The sequence below is a fragment of the Oryctolagus cuniculus genome, chromosome X, assembly GCF_964237555.1.
Source record: "Oryctolagus cuniculus chromosome X, mOryCun1.1, whole genome shotgun sequence".
NCBI lineage: Eukaryota > Metazoa > Chordata > Mammalia > Lagomorpha > Leporidae > Oryctolagus > Oryctolagus cuniculus.
Genome location: NC_091453.1, coordinates 103026586 through 103040717, shown reverse-complemented (window position 1 = coordinate 103040717; position 14132 = coordinate 103026586). Strand labels below are relative to the sequence as shown.

Here is a 14132-nt window from a genome sequence, read left to right as displayed (position 1 = left end):
CTCAAATCACATTCATTTTCATTTAAATTTTACAGACATAAGGGAAACAATTTCCTTTTCTCCAAAGAAATTATATTAATAATTTTGGCAGTATTCCTGTGATGAAACACATGCAACATCTTTACATTACTTCGAAGTTAGGCATATTGAAAACTAATGCTTGATAGATCATGTTTGTTTTGCCTGTGGAACAATCTTAGAGATTGAACCTAAACAGCTTACTACCCTAGATTTTAAGAAGATTCTAATGCTAATAGTATGAGTTACGTTACTTACAAACCTAGGCTTGTTAATGGCATATAGTACTACCAAGTATAATAAAAGGAAGCATAAAGTAAATAGATAAAACAACAAAAATCACTGTGAAAAATGATGCAACTAGTAGTTCTTGCCTTATCTTCCTAGATGATTCTGCCATGACCAGAGAGGGTTATGTGTCTCTTATACTTGTATGGCTTTACTGACTCTTCTTTCTTCTTGCTTTCCTATAGATTGGAAGAACAAAAAGGAAGAAGGAAAGAATTACAAACCACCAGCTATTTAATGTTTGGCTTATTTGGTAAAGGAAGGAATCTTCAACTAGTAGAAGGACAGGTGCAAACAGTTTGGGGCTCCTGGGTGGATAAGTGAATAGCAGACCCAATCCCTGCTGAGAGCAAAAGTGAAAGTTACCCAGGGAGCAACTCCAATCCAAGATTATTTGATTGAATGTTGTACTGATGTAATTGGTTACAGCTTAGTGGGGCCAATGAGAGCAAGAGGCTTGGCTTCTGTGACCTTGCTCTTGGGTCCTTTATTTAAATTAAGAATTGTGTCCTCTTCGTTCTGCTCATGGAATATCTCCACCTAATTTGTCTGTGGATTTCTCTTAAGGCCTCTCTCCTCTTATAGAAGGTTATTCCTTGGCATTACAGATAACTTTCCTCTAGGAATTACAAATACATTTCTAAATTTTGAGTCTCACTAACAACAATACAAATTCGTAATCAATTTTCAGTAGCACTGCTGAAAAAGGTAGAGTCAATGTAAAAATGTCATAGAAGTGAAAAAGGCAAAAAGATTTATTTAATTACAAAATTTAATATAATATAAAAATAAAAATTGTACATATTTGGATCCAGCATTATGGCATAGTGGATTAAGCCACTGCCTGTGATGCAGGCATCCCATATGAGCACCAGTTCATGTCCTGGTTGCTCCTCTTCTGATCCAGCTCTCTGCTTATGGCTTGGGATAAGAGAAAGATGGCCCAAGTGTTTGGGCCCCTGCAGCCATGAGGAAACCCAGATGGAATTCTTGGCTCCTGGCTTTGGTATGGCCCAGCTCAGGCTGTTGTGGCCATTTGGGGAGTGGCTCAATGGATGGAAGATCTCTCTCCCTCTCTCTCACACTTTCAACTCTGCCTTTCAAGTAAATAAATCTTAGAAAAATTATATATATTTATGAGGTTCCATGTGGAGTTTTGATACATGTATATCTTGAGTTATGTTCAAATACAAGTAAATATATCTATCTCCTTAAACATTTATCATTTCTTTATGGTAAAAAACATTCAAAATCCTTTATTATAGTTTTTCTTGGAAAAATACACAATATATTATCATTATCCATAATTGCCCTACTGTGTAATAGAATGCCAGTAATTCTTAATCCTCACTATAAATTAATATCCATTAACTAATCTATGCCCATACTCCCCTACCCCTACTCTCTCCAGCCTTAGGTTACTACCATTATGCTCTCAACTTCTAGGAGGTCATCATTTTTAGATTTCACATGAGTGAGATCATGTGATACTTGTCTTTCTGTGCTTTGCCTATCTCACTTAACATAATGACCTTGGAGTCCACCATGTTACAAATGACAACATTTCATCCTTTTAGGGGTTGAATAGTACTCCATTGTATATATACTGCATTTTCTTTATGGATGGACACTTAAGTTATTTCTATGTCCTGGTTATTGTGAATAGTGCTGAAATAAACATAAGAATTCAAGTATCACCCTGAAAGATTGATTCCATTTCTCCTGGATATATATCCAGTAGTGGGATGTCTGGATCATACAGTATTTATACTTTCAGGTTTTTTGTTTTGTTTTTTTATTTTTTTTAATGAAATTCTAGTTTATTTCCACAGTGGTTATACTATTATAAATACCTATCAAAAGTTTACATTTCTTCACATCCTAATCAGCACTTGAAAAGTACTTTTTTCAACTGAGAAAAATTTAAAAATAGAGTGAGAAAAAAGAATGTTTTCTCTGAGAGATGCTAACGACTACTAATAGTATAGCATGGTTTAAGTTCAGGTAAAGAAATGCATGTGAACATATTATATATATTATATACATGTTTATATATATATATATGCATAGAACTAAGATTACAGAAATGCATAGTAAACTATTATACAGGGAAGACTAAAGAGAGCTATAGAAGTGGTTAAGAGGTTAAGAGCACAAGTTCTCATGCCAGAGAACTTAATGACTTTGCTATTTACTAGCTGTGTGACCTCTGGCAAGTTACTTAACTTTTGCATATCTCTTGGTTTCTTCATCTACAAAATGGTGATGATAGTATTGCCTTATGAGTGAGGATTAAGTGGGTCGAGTATGTAAATCCCTTAAAAAGAATCCTGGCACATAGTATAAGCTGACCATATGTGATTTTGTAATTATCATATTCCTTAAATATTTTACAATGAGAATGCATTCATGGACTTCCTATGTAATAACAAAGAAAGATATGCAAAGAGCGAAAATTAATATTGGACAGAAATGATTTTAAATACAAAAGAAGGAAAAAGGAAAAATAGTATCACCTATACTGGAATTTAACTATACTACAACCCAATAGAATATAAGATTCATAATAGAGATCTATAATTATACCTTTTGTAGAGAAAAAAAATATAGTCACAGTGTTTTTCAGCTTCTCATTTTATTAAGAAATGGCGTCTCTTTCTCTACCCTTTGAATCTGACCTGGTCCTATGATTTTCTTTGATGGTTAGAATATGGCAGAAGTAACACTGTATATTCTGTAGCCTGGGCCTTTCAAGGCCTTGCATCTTGTGCCTTTGCTGTTGTGGGATATTGTCCCGCCAATGCCATATAAAGCAGCTGGCACAGTCTGCTAGAGAATGCTACCATGTGGAGAAGAACTGAGAACTGAGGTATCCAGGCAACACCCAGCACCTATTGGCAGATATGTGAGTGAGGTCAGCCTGTACCTTCCAACCCAGCCCATGTTTCAGCTGAATGTAGCCACACAGGAAAAAAACCAATAGCACAAATGTATAGTTAACTCGCAGAATCATGAGGTATTATAAACTGTTTTTGTTTTAAGTCACCAAGATTTTTAAATTTTTTGTTTATTTTTTATTTATTTGAGAAACAGAGGTTCACTATCAGACAGACAGGGAGCTCCCATCTACTGGTTCGTTCCTCAAATGCTCACAATGGCCAGGGTCTGGGTCTCACCCATCAGGCTGAAGCTGTGAGCCTGAAAGCAATCCATGTCTCTCACGTGGGTGGCAGGGACCCAACTACTTGAGCCATCCTCAGCTACATCCCATGGTATGCATTAGTCAGAAAACTGGAGTAGGGAGGAGGAACCAGGACTCAAACTTGCTCACTTTGATTTGGTAGGTAGTTTCCCAAGTGGAGGCTTAACCTTGAAGGTCAAATGCTCACCCCTTAAAGTCACTCTATTTTAGAGTCATTTATTATGCAATAATAGTTAACTGATATAGAGGCCAGCACTGTGGCATAGCGGGTAAAGTCATTGCCTGCAGTGTTATCATCCCTTATGGGTACCAGTTTGAGTCCCAGCTGTTCCATTTCTGATCCAGCTCTCTGCTGTGGCCTGGGAAAGCAGTAGAAGATGGCCCTGCACCCACGTGGGAGACCTGGAGGAAGCTCCTGGCTCCTGGCTTCAGATATGCCCACCTCTGGCCATTGTGGCCATTTGGGTAGTGAACCAGCAGGTGGAAGACCCCCCCACCCCACCCCGCCTCTGCCTCTCTGTAACTCTGTCTTTCAAATAAATAAGTAAATCCTTAAAAAATAAATAGTTAACTGATACAGAAGATATGAGAGCCCATAGAGAGAGACCACATGGAGAAAGGATCAGAAACCTCAAGTGTTTCAGCCATCCTAGCTAAAGCACCAGACATGTGAGTGAGGCCACGTGGGCAAAGCCCAACCCCAAGTGACCTGCCAGCGGAATGCAGTTTCTTTCATAAGCTGGGATAACAGCACCAGAAAAAATGTTCCCTTCTTACACACAGACTTAAGAGAAATCATAAATCATTGTTTAAGTTATTTAATTTTATGGCAATGTGTTGTGTGGCAATATAGATTTGACACCATATCCAAGAAGCCTAATTTACTAGATACTTTCTTAATTTTTCTCGATATTGTTTTAATTTTCTTTTAGAAGTAAAGTTCTTAAATTCAATACTTGTTCCCAATTATTTCTAGCAGAGCTAGTAGGTATAATCAAGAGAATATGGAAGGACATGTCCCTGCCCTCAGAAAAATAAAAGAACAATAAGAAAAGTAGGCATTGAAATCACTATGATACAGAGGAGAATGGGATAAGGGCTATGAAAGGAAAAGTGCGTTAGTAGTTCAGAGGAGAGAAAGCATTTGAGGACGGAAGTTCAGGGAGGGCATCGTGTAAGGGTAGCAATGGATATGAGTCTGACAAATATGTATAGACAGCTAGAAAGGGAGAAAGAAGGCCATTCCAGGCAGGTGAAAGAGTGTTTTGAACTACAGATTTCTTAGGCTTTATTCACAATAGTATTTGAACAAAAGGATAGACTATTCCACCGCACCCAAGCACCTATCTGATGGCCTGTGGGATAAACTGTACTTCACACAGTTTCAAGACAGAGGGAGCAGAAGTAATGTGCAGCACCTAGAACTTCAACCAAAGCATCAAGTTTCCTAGAGAATTGGTGTGCCTACTTTGTGAAGGTAGGTAACTCCTACTTAGGTCCATCGTGTGATTGGAATTCCTTTGCTGACAAAACAAATGGGTCCTGGAGAAGGCTGCATTATGATAATGATAGTAACAAAAATATGTGTGTGAGGCAAACTTTGAGATACATAGAATCATATTTTAAAAAAAAAAACTGAAAGGTACAGATATGTATGGAATTTGTGAGGAAGATTTACACTGTTTTTAGTTTGTAATAATAGCTTCCTGATTATGAAATGATATATATTTATTACAGAAAATACAGTCTAGAACAATACAGTAAAAAACTAAAATCACCTGAAATCTCATGGATCACAGTTAACTATTGTGATGTGTTTTTTTCAGTCATTCCCCTTGTATCTATTTATAAATATTCTTGTTTTAGTCTGCTTATATGAAGATGGAATTGTAATATTTTATAGTCTCCCATTTTCCCTATTTAAAAATATATGTGGGACAAGTTTGATTTTAAACAACTTGAATTTGAGGCAATTGTGAAATATTAATGAGGAAATGCCCAGCCAGCTGTTAAAGACAGAGCCTAGGAGGAATGTTGGAACAGGGGATATGCTCTGAAAGATGTCAATTTAGCAGTAATTACTGGAACCTGGAAATGAGGTGAAATCATCCACACTTTTTCAAAATATGAGTTAGTGGGTTAAGAAAGCAATTGATTTAGTTGGAACAGAATAGATAATTCAGAATGCATCACACAGTTAGTTGTAAGTATTCATACTGGATTGCAATATAAAAATCAATTTCCTATTGTGAATCAAAGGACTCAGCCTTTAGGAACAGTAAAAGATACTGACAGGAGGGAAACCACAATCAGTCTTAAGAAAAGAGGAAGCTCAATGATTGGCATTGGCATCTGAACCCCTTTATACTCTTACAAATTATTGAGGACCCCAAAATACTCTTGGTTTGTTGGTTATACCTACTTTTATTTATGTATCAGAGGCAAAATCAGCCAGAAATTAAATACTTATGTATTGATTCACATAGAATAATAGTAATAAACCCATTATGTGTTAACATAAACAGCATTTTCATGAAAAATTGCTGTATTTTCTAAGACCAAAATATTGAAGAAAGTGGTATTGTTATCTTTAATTCCTGGTTTACTAGAAGGCAGCTGAATTGTCATGTCTGCTTCTGCATTAAATTAATTGATATAAACATATAACAGAATGTGAGTGAAAGGCAAATAATATCTTAGGACTGCTATAAAAATAAGTTTGACTGCACAGGCTCGCTAAAATTTTCCATACTATACTCTGTGGATAGCTGGCATCTGATATAGAGAGGTCAAAAGTTATAAGGACAGAAAATGTTTTCTTAAGAGTTAGCAAGTATATGGATTTGATTGACAAGGGAAAACACACTTTGAGCTGTATATCAGATCATATCACACCTTTCCATTTCCCATTGTCCTTACAGTAAAATCCAAAATCCTTCCATGATTTGGCCCTTTTCTGCCTGTCTTGCCACATGTTACGTCACTCCCTCTAGATACTACTTGTGCTCATTATACTCCAGACACACAGGCTGTCCTGTGTGCAATTCCTGAATTCCTATGTGCAATTCCTGTGTGCAATGTCCTGAATGCAATTCCTTGATGTGCCAAGGTATTGCTCATGTCAATTGCTGTAAGCTATGTTCTCTCTGCCTGGAATGCCAACTACTACACATTCTCCAAGACTCAGATACATAATCGCTGCCTGAGGGAAGCCCACCTAATGTTCTCTATCCCTACCTAGATTGGGATTCCTCTGTTGCTCTCTTGCAGGTACCTAGTTCTTTTCCTTCTGAACAAACATCAGCTAAGAATTATGCATTTCATTGTAGGATTGGCTAGGTCTGTCGCTTTCCATTGGACTTTAGTCTCCACAGTGCAGGAATAGGTTGTTTTGCTTACTGCTCTCTTCCCAGCACTGAATAGGCACATCAAAGCTGTTCTATAAATATTTTAATGGTGAAAGTATGAATGGGAGAATTAAGATACATATGAGGATCTTACTTCCTAAGTCTTAGAAGAAATTATTCATGTTTATGGTGCTATATGGAAAATTATAAGATCTTAGTCCCAATTTTCATATAAAGTGCATTTTAAAATCTGTTTATGATAGACTATTCTAATAATTGTTAGCATCTAATAGCAACTGTTAATGTATGTGACTATAAAATCTTCTTATAGCCATTATTAAGCATGTGTTTTAGAAGCACTAAAGGCTTTAGTTATTGCAATATAAATTAATAGTTACCTGTAAGTCAATCATGATAATAATTCTCTTAAAAGGTTATGATGAGGAGGTCACAAAGTTAGAGAGAAGTTCAAGTGCATTTAAATGCCAACAGAACAATCCTAATTGTTCTATACTCTTTTCAAATTCTTTTTCTGGAGTGTAATTTCATCTCTCAAACAGAAATCATGGTTCATTTTGAAATCAATTTTTCCCCTTTTCAACAACTGTGATAGTTAAAAAAGTGCCAGAAAGTAATATTCTTAAAAGTATCTCCTATAAAAAGACAAAACACTAGCATAAAGTTGGCTTTTAGATCTGCAAGGGAAGGCACTATGTTATCTTTATGAAGGTACAAATGATTGTTATTGCCATATTTGTTTATATGTGCAAATATCAAATATAAGTGAATTTTATATAAATTAAAGGCCAAGGTACCATTCTTTTAACTGGCTATAATTTTAAATTTAGGCAGTTATTTGAATCCATTACAGTAATAATACAAATGAATTGCTACTACTCCCTATTGAGAAGCCTTGGTTTCCGAAGGTTATGATTAATCTGTACTAGGAATACATTTTATTTTGAGAGTAAGTAAGGTACAGAATCATTTATGCAGCCTTTCCAATAAGGGATATTCTATGAATGTTCACTTCCACGAGTAGGGCTTGCTATGAGAAATATAAAGTGACTTGCTAAAGCCCCAACATTAAAAAAAAATTGTTTCTCCTTGGCACTTTTGCTAAAGAAGTGGCTCCACAAGGCCCATGTGGATACTAAATAGGAATAGGTAAAGAGAAGACTTTAATTGGCTTGTCAGTTGTTCTCCTGAGCTTTACTTGGGTGTGTGAAAAATAACGTGTCTGACTCTGTTCTGAACAGATGGATGCAGAATCCTGGCCACCAACTGTTCACATCCAGACTCAAGTGAGCTTCCTCCAAAGTGGCTGCTTTCCGCAGAGGGGCCCACAGCCTGCCGGAAATGGGCACTCTTAGCAGCAAGCTGGTGACTGCAATTTTACAGGCCTGTTTATGGAATCTGGGCAGAAAATCATTAAGCTACTTTTCCTGTTTCCAATCAACGTAGCCAAAAGTTAAGGTGCCAGCACCATTCCTAATCTCTGGTAGCTAGTCTCTGGATGGAGCTGTATCAGTTGCAATAGGAAATGATGGTTCACCACAACAAGTAGATATTGAAAGCACACCTTTGAAAACATCTTCCCATTAGACAAGTAACCAAACGCCTTCATTTCAGATTGTGCACATTGATTTTCTTTATGTAATTGCTATTGACTTCAGTCTTCTCATATTATTGTACTTACGCTCTTACTTATGAGGGTACTTAGAAACAAGATTGAAATAAGTGATATTGTTCCATTATGCATTTTTCCTCAGAGAATGCAACCTACGGATTATACAAACATATTTTAAAAATAAAGGTCATAACATCTAAGTATTTTTCTCTATTGCTGAATTGTTCTAGGTATATGCAATAGCCACACAATGTATACTTGTTTAGTTACTGAATTGTTCGCCTATCTTTGAACATCTCTTAGCTTCTTGAAGTCTCAATTTCTTTGTCTATTCCCAGTGCTGGCACAGTTCCTGGAATGTAGTAGATGCTCTATAATCACTTGCTGGATTGAATTTATGTAATTATGTTAGTTCCAGGAATAAACAGATAAAGGTGTGTGAGGTCATGTGTGTGTGTGTGTGTGTGTGTGTGTGTTTGTCAACAAAAGGGGCATATCTCTTTTAAAATTTCCAGCAAATTATTTCAATAATATAAATGAGGCAACTGGGTAAGTGTTCTATAGAGACTGCATGCCCTGTTACAATTGGTTATACTGCCCTTTACATTGGCCATTCTGAAACTAGAAATTGAGTGTGCCTTCCTTTCTTCCTGAAGTCCACAGTTGAAATAGAAATTCTTGGTCCCAAGAGCAAAACTATTTGAAAATTCCACAATTTCCGGTTGCTTAAATGTGTCTAGGAAATCTCTAAAGTTGAATAAATGCTTTAGGAAATCCACCTAATATTGGTATATGGACTTCTAGAAGCAGCATGCCAGTTCCTAGGAAACAGAACAGCGCAGAGTCCTCTGTACTTTGGAATTAAGGTGGGAAACCATGTTTTGAAGGCACTAAAGGGAGACAGGTACAGACCAAATGAATTAAGGACACCAGGGAGCTGCAGAAGAACGAAGAATGGCAGGAAAAAGAGAGAGAAGAATGTAAGAGAATATATAAAGAGAATGCAATAGAGAGGTTTTGTTTTGTTTTAATGATTAAACACACTGCTGACCTGTCAGGAGAGACATGGCTGAGTCTCTTTTCATGAAATCCCTAGGTACCTACTGTCCCTTCCTCACAGTGCTTTCAAAAAGAGTGACAAAGAGATAGCAAGAGCAAGAGTGAGCTAATCATGATTTCAAATCCTATATTCCATTTCCAGGGCTGTTATGGTTTGTCTACGTCCAATTCAGCCAAAATTCCCTTTGTGTTGATAGGGTGCTTTTCCCGTTAATCTCTGGTTATAGAATTCCCTTAAAAGCAGAGTGTTTTGAGTCACTAGAGATGTTTCTTTTTCCTCTCTCCAAAACTCTTAGGTGAGGCTCAATTGAGGAGGTGATTCTGAAAGTCTTTTCCCTCTACAGTTTAGGGTTTGCTCAGTCCTTAATGTGTTATCTTTCATTTATTTAGGATACATAAAATTTTATATATGTATATATGCTCACAAAAATTGTTTTTGTTTTCTTTTGTTTCAGAGGAGGGTAGTGGGTTTTAGCAAGGTTCGTTTAAAGAGCGGTGGCAAGACACAGGTTTTATTGGCATACCTTCCCCACTGCTTTTGCAGCAGCCCAACAGAGTCGGTAGTGGAAGCAGTTGCTATGCCCCTACAGAGTCTGGTTGTCATCTTTTGTTTCTTTGTTGGCAGGGCGGTGGGGCGGGATGGGGTGGGAGGTGGGGGGACAGCGGCAGGGATCCAAATGATTCCCGCCTGAAACTGAAGGCAGTGTTGGAAAAGGGACGATGAAAATAAACATGCTCTTGATTCTCCGATTTTTCCCCCGGGAGTGTTCAGCTCAATGTATTTCCTCCCCTCGGTGGTGTGGTGGGCTTACAACGCTCTCTCTTTGCAAATATCAAAAGCCAGAAAGATGGGGACACGGGGTTCCGAGATCTCCCCCTGGCGTCACCCTGTACTACCTCTCTTTTGGATGCCTAGCCCAATCCCCCTGCTCAAGAACGCGGAGACCATCCTGCCCGGAAGCTGTCCACAGGCAGCTGCCGCCACCCAGAGAAGGAAACAGCTGGAAGCTTTGGTGCGCGCGCCCACAGCGCAGAGAGCACCGCTTCCCGGTAATTAGCGCCAGCCAACGCTCCTAACGCGCCTTATTGCAACCCCTAGCGGGCTTCCGACTCGGCAATAGCTTCTCGCTCTCCGCTCTCAGTTCTTGCGGACGGAAATTAAAACACATGCACAAACACACGCGCGCACACACCCTTCTTTCTTCACTCAAGAAAACCATCGCTAAACGTCCTTCGCCCAGAGAAGGTTCGACTCTTGGCGTTATCGTTTCTTTACCTACAGGCTAGCAGTCCCTGGGAACACACGTGGGATCCTCTCCTTGCTCTGCACGCCCCCTACCTGCCTATGGCTGGGGTGACGCTGGGGGCAGGGGACCTGGGAGTCCGCAAGACTTGTTTTCTCCAGTTGGTGCAGCTCCCCTGGCTCGGCACTTGGTATCTCCCACGGTCTCTCTCTCGCGCTCTGGGAAGCCAGGAAGAAGGTTGGTGTGGGCGTCGCCGCCGCCCTTCCCGGAACCAGGCCTTGCTTCAAGCGGGCGCCAATGCTTCCTACTTCAGACTCGTAGCCGGCCCCGCCGTGCAGGTGTGAGGGGCTGGAGAGTCCATCCATGCGAGGCGCCCCAAGTCCTGAGCATGCCCAGTAGGACTCTTACGGCTCCCGAAGCGAGTTTCTGGGAGTGCAGATTCCGCTTCTCCGCTTTTTCGAGGAAGCTGAGGAGGGTGGGAAAGAAGAAATCCAGGGCTTGGGTAGCAAGCAGAGTTCGCCTGGGTACGTGCCCTTTTGCTGGGCTGGGTGAGGGGCAGAGCTGTTTGGTGGGCTGAGGGGCTAAGGCGACCAGGCGGGGCAGAAGCCAGAGTGCTCCTCGTTCCCGGCCCCCTCTGGGGGAGCGCAGTCATAGCTGACCCGATGCGCCGCCAAGAGGCTGCGTGCGGCCGGCCTTGGCGCGCCGGGGTCATATTGTCAGCGGGAGGCAGCCGGCAGTGCTCGCTCACCAACCGACACCCGAGAGCTTGTCGGTCGCTTACGCCCCGAATTCACGGGCTTGGCTTTTCTGGAAGGCGGCAGAGACGGCAGAGACAGGAGAAACCCAAACAATTTCTCCCCCTCATTTTTGTTTTCTTTTCTTTTCGCCAAACTTGTGCTGGCAAGAGACTTCTCATTCTTTCTCAGTCAGTCCTGAGGCGTTCTTTACACATCGAAGCACGGTTCGCGCTGCTGTGTAGGGTGTGTGTGTGTGTGTGTGTGTGTGTGTACACGGGCGTGTTTGTGTATGTCAGAACTAGGGAACACTGTCCCAGATTGATCCTGGGTTTGACAAACACTCCCTGAATCTCCCTCCCTACCGGTAGCTCGGGAGAAAATATTAAAAACTGGTGGTGCGAGTTCCCTGGTCAGCAACCTACCCATTGTAGTACGAAATCTAAATTTTCTTGACCCATGTTCCTCTCCACCCATAGCCAGCTTTTTCTTTCTGACCCTCTAACACCCTTATCTTTCTGGTGGCCACTTCCCTGTCTCAGCACCCGCTACCTGCTCCTTCAGCCCTCCTCTTCTTCCTCCTCCGCCTCCTCCCTCCCCCACCCTGTCTCAGCTGCGGCTAAAACCTGGAGTCTTGGGGAAAAGGGAGGAAAAAAAAAAAAAAAAACAACCTCGGCTGTGGAGCTGTCAAACCGGGCATGCTCAGTAGACAGGGCAGGTTTTTTGGTCTCGAGTAGCGGAGAAACATTTTTTGCACCACCGCGACCAGCCTTAGAGCGCGGCGGCGGCGGCCACGGCAACATCAGCACAGCCATCAGCCGTGCAGACGCCCCGCACCCGGGAGCGCGGCGGGCTCCGGCTCAGTCCGGAGTTCACCTCCGAGTGCCCCGGGGGTTGAGCTCGCCCTTTCTGCTCTCACACACACGCACACACTCTTTCTTTCACAGACACACACGTATCCCCACTCTGGCACAAACAAACGTTCCCGGACGCAAGCACCCTCCTGCCAGCTGTCGTCCGCTGGCGCCGTAATAGACAGGTTCGGTTCTTGCCCCTCGGCGGACACTGGCTGAGAGCACCGCCGCCGCCCGCTGGAGGAGAGCGATGCGGGGGCCCGAGCGGCAGCTCGAACAGTAATGTGGATTTACAGTCGTTTCCCGCAGGAACCGGCCGAGACGCCCGGAGTCCCGGGCACTGGCATCGCCCGGCATTGCTGAGCACCTGGCGAGGGGGCGGGGGACCGCACCTGGGGACACTACCGAAACTTGCGCCTGGACTAGGTAGGTGCGTTTCTCACGCCTCCCACCTCCTTCTCCTTTCTCTCCCGCCCGCCAACCCTCCACCTTCCACCCCAAGTCTCGGGGCGAACTTCGCCCCGAGGCTGCGGGCGGCGGATGTCTGCTCCCTGCTATGTGCGGCTGGTTGCGCCCGCTCTGGGACTCTTGCCCGAGGTGGCAGAACCACTGCAACCCTTTTCTTGCGATCTCCGCCGGCGCTGGAGCTTTGGACCACCCTGGGGAGATAGGAGGTCGGCCTCGTTGGCAGTTCAAGCTTCCAGTGGGCCCTGGGGGCGCTGCCCTTCGAGGGTTTGCTGAGCTTCTCAGGGGGCACTTTTGCCAACCAACTCCTCCAGTTCTGAGAGGGGGCCCCTTTTCTCGGCTCTTGAGCAGACCGGACGCTCTAACAAGTGGACCTGGATGCTGGGGGTGGGGGTGGGGGCTCCTTACTGAAAAGGAGAAGGGAGCACCTCTCCGTCGGCATCCCTTCTACCTACCTGGAGCGTCCGCCCGGGGGCTCTGGGTTTGGCTCCTGCTTTATAAGACAAAATGCACAGGGACTGGGACGTAGTTTAGTACCTGTTTGCTTCCTTCCGATTTCCTACATGAAGCTCACTCAGAGAGCCCAAGTTGAGGTGGGGGAGGAACTCACCTCCTTACCTAAGTCGTCGAGGCCCACCCTGGATGTGCCCTCCCTACACTCCAATCTTGGTCAAAAGAGAGTCTTTACGAGCAGTCCGTAGTCCAGAAGCCGTCGGTGTTGGCTTTAACCACTCGCCCAACTGCGCCGATTTGTGTGCTTTCGCATTTTATCCCGACACTTGGTTCCCGAGATCCAGCCACGGTCAGCACATCTGCCGTGCGTCAGTCACCCGCTAGGCACGGCTGGAGAAATGTAACCTCACTTTTTTTCTACTCCACGACGGGTAGATTGCCAATTCAGGTTTAGGATGCTTTGCTTAGAGGTGGAGAAGGGGAGACTGTTTAGCGCTACTTGGTGAGTGGATCTGTTTGCAAATAGGGATGTATTTAAACATTTCGGCGGACCAGTGCAGTCGGTTGTTTACAATTGCGGAGACAGACGATCTCACGCCACTAGTAGATATCCTCTCCACGTCTATTTCGCCGCTGGGAGGGTAGGGGCAGGGGCGGGGGCTCCTTTGCAGCTCGTACTCGCCGTCCACGGCTTCGGGTTTAGCACCACTGCTACTGGCAATATGCTAATATGGGTAGAAAACCTCTACATCTTCAGTATGAAACAATTGGTCAGGAGACGCCCTGAACTTTCCCATTTTTTCCTGGAATGCCAATCCGGAAGCACATTCGAGGTGGC

At 42.8% G+C, this 14132-nt stretch overlaps 1 protein-coding gene across 7 annotated transcripts in view; it reads left to right on the top strand.

Annotated features, from left to right (window-relative positions):
* The first annotated feature begins 11202 nt into the window (after positions 1-11202).
* The window catches only part of TENM1 (teneurin transmembrane protein 1), an 867710-nt gene continuing 864780 nt past the window's right edge, over positions 11203-14132 (top strand). For 4 of the 7 annotated variants that reach the window (XM_051827790.2, XM_051827788.2, XM_051827787.2 and 1 more), the window contains exon 1: positions 11784-12802. The gene's annotated coding sequence lies outside the window, so the exon portion shown is untranslated. Of the gene's footprint in view, positions 11313-11783; positions 12807-14132 lie in introns of those variants that run through there. The other 3 variants (XM_051827789.2, XM_051827785.2, XM_051827786.2) reach the window with 2 other exon arrangements.